We start from the raw sequence: 3,092 nt of genomic DNA on the forward strand, positions 1-3,092 counted from the left end.
ACTAGCACGAGGCGCTCGCGTTGGCGTCGCTCACCGACGACGAGAAGAAACTTGGTGACTGCCAGTTCGACCTCTGGAAGCAGTCCTACATGGCCCATGCGCCGCTGTGTACGGCAAGCTCCGGCGCAGCCGCCGCTTGGACGTGGACCAGAGCGGCTGCACCGCGCTGTCCATCGTCAAACATGGGGACCTCATGGTCGTCGCCAATATCGACGACTCTCAGGTTGTTCTGGGCAACGCAACCTACGACGACGCCATCACGTCGTCTAGCTCATCATCCACCTGAAGCCTAACCTGCCACGTAAGTCGCTACTGACCGGCCATGAATTCTTGTGCGCTGGAATGACGACCATTGTTTTTGTTGTGTGAGTGTCCTCGAACAAGATGTATGTAGAGGAGTAGCACATCCGGTGGTGCAACGACCAGGTGTACTACCTCGCTGATGAGCCCGGGGTGCACTTCATTTGGCAGCCCAGCCAAGAGTGATCGGTACTCACCATATCGCGCGCGTTCGACGACTATTATATCAAGGATTGTGGCGTCATCTCGACACCGGAGGTGAGCATAGATGGACCGACAACAATGACCACTCGCCATCGTCGGGGTACCTTTTGTGCCGGCCTGCCTTTAATTCTCTTCGCAAACACACACTTGCATTTTTTGTTTAAGCAAGCTTTTATGGTGGTGCGTGCCTGATGACTAACGATGTACGACGGAACTTCTACCGGCAGGTGTGGCACGTGCTCTCCAATAATGAGACCATGCAAATCATGACATATATCGAAGTCTGCATGATACTGATGGTTGCAATGTAGTAGTGAAACAACTAAATTAAAATAACAAAATTTATGTATGGCTAGGATCACAAATGGATTATGAAATATTTTCTTATAACAATATAAGACACATTTTGTATATAAGTTATCATGGTATTATATGTTCCCGTTGCAACGCACGGGTACTGACCTAGTAAATGTTTATGAATGCAAATGTATGATGTAATGTGTCGTGCAAATGAATGTCCAAACACACTGTCACACCCGGTTTTGGAGGTAAACCGAATGCGAACCATGTACGTGCCAGGATCAGAACTCACGTACACAGCGATTACATAAATGAACATCATCACTCAATGCTCGAATAATAACATAAAAGAGTACTTATTACATCATAGAGTCATAGACATCCACATAGTCATTGTCTTAACAGGTAAATCAAAGTGCTAAGCGAAACGCAGTAAAGATAAGGCCTTCACAGGCAGCTGACTGGGGGTTGCCGCCAACCCACACCTAGAATTCATCGTAGTCTTGGAACTCCTAGAAGTCTCCTTCCACGGCTTCACCTTCTCCTGAGCAGTGGTTACAATGCGGACAACCTGGTGTTTTGTGGTAAAGCAAGGATGAGTACACATCAACGTACTCAGCAAATGTCCCGTTTGGCTGAAGTGGACTAGCTTTATGTGGGGTTAGGCTCAAGCAGTTGCTTTTAGTTGGTCAGGTATTTATCATTAGTAGAAGCCAGATTTTAGCATTAACCAACCCGTAACCATTTCCTCATCGAGGAACATCATCATCATAGTCGAACCGAAACCATATCATAGTCATTGCATCTCGAACCATCTGTATCTCTAATCAAAGAGGATCCCAAGGCTGCTCTTAACCGTGAGCACGGCTGATATACCAGTTTCACTACCCTCTGCAGAGGTTGCACACTTTACCCATGAGTCATGATTCCCTTTCTACCCGGGGAGAGCTAATCCCCATTGACCACTACCTAGGTGGTCCGGCAGGGCATCACTACGTAGCTTTTACAAAGATTCCCTAGAGATCATAGCTGCCCGTTAGGTTTCTCCAGTTTGATAAACACAGTACCCCTCCCCGCAGGAGAGTGACTAACAAAGAGCAAAACGAAAGAACCTCGGCACTCAGCCTCGGCAGAGCAAGCACTGTGCCTGGACCCCATTGACGGCACGACGGCTAAACAACTACACCTCTAGTTCATCTAATTAATCAGCTAAGGGCATCCCATTTCACCCTCATGGTTGCACTGTCATCCCGGGTGGTCTCTCAATGAACCAGTCCTTACGGAGAGGTACTCAGGAAACAGCCTGAGCCCCCTAGAGTATCACAAGATCATCCACATCATCAGGATAACAGTATCATAAATAGTCACATCATGTTCATTGATTATGTTAAAGCAATAGCAAAGTGCTAACCATAATAGCCCATAAGGTAATCAAGGATAAAGTAAAATGTAAAGCTAGTCAATCCTTAGGTTTCAAGTAAGTAATGCGGGGTAGTAAGTTATAAATGAATAGGACATAGTGGGACAGAGGACACTTGCCTTCACCAAACTGCTGCTCAGGGACTTCCTCTGCAACTGCCTCGGGAAACACAGACTGCTCGTTGTCTACGTAAAGCAATCATTCACACTATGCACTTGGGAAAATAACAAACAAAAACAATATACCAAACATATGCAGCAGAGAGAGGTCACATGTTCATAACAGAAAAGGGATAGGCACTCTAGTGTTCCCTAGGTCTGGGGTAGAGGACTATACAAAGTGATTCATTATCCACTAATCAAGTTTAAGTCAGTGGTGGGATTAAATCACTACATGGTTTTAAGTTCCTAAATTTAGGTGTTTAAGTCCATAAACTTAAGTAATCCAACTTTCATTAAAGTCTACCAATTTCTAATTATCTCAAATAAGGTTCCAATAGTCTTAATCCTATCCTAGTGATTAACTATTAATTGATACATGGAAACAGCAGGGAAACATTGTTTAAATAGATATACAAAAACATAATGAGCATTTTGCAATTTGAAGCACCTCATTTGGAGTTCATATGACAAAGTTATGAATTTTACAAGTTTAGGGGTTAAAATTATACCCTAAGGACCTATTTTGAATTAAATAAAAGGTCCGAGGACCTAACTGCGAGAAACCAGGGACGGCGGGCGCAATTTCCAGAAAACAGGGGGGTTCTTTAAGAAAATGCGCGGGCGAAGGGGTATCGGGCGCCTACAGCCGTTGGATCTCAGATCGACGGCCAGGATTAGATCCCGCGGCGGGCGCGCGGGCGCGCGGC

Source organism: Zea mays, chromosome 3, assembly GCF_902167145.1.
Source record: "Zea mays cultivar B73 chromosome 3, Zm-B73-REFERENCE-NAM-5.0, whole genome shotgun sequence".
Lineage (NCBI taxonomy): Eukaryota > Viridiplantae > Streptophyta > Magnoliopsida > Poales > Poaceae > Zea > Zea mays.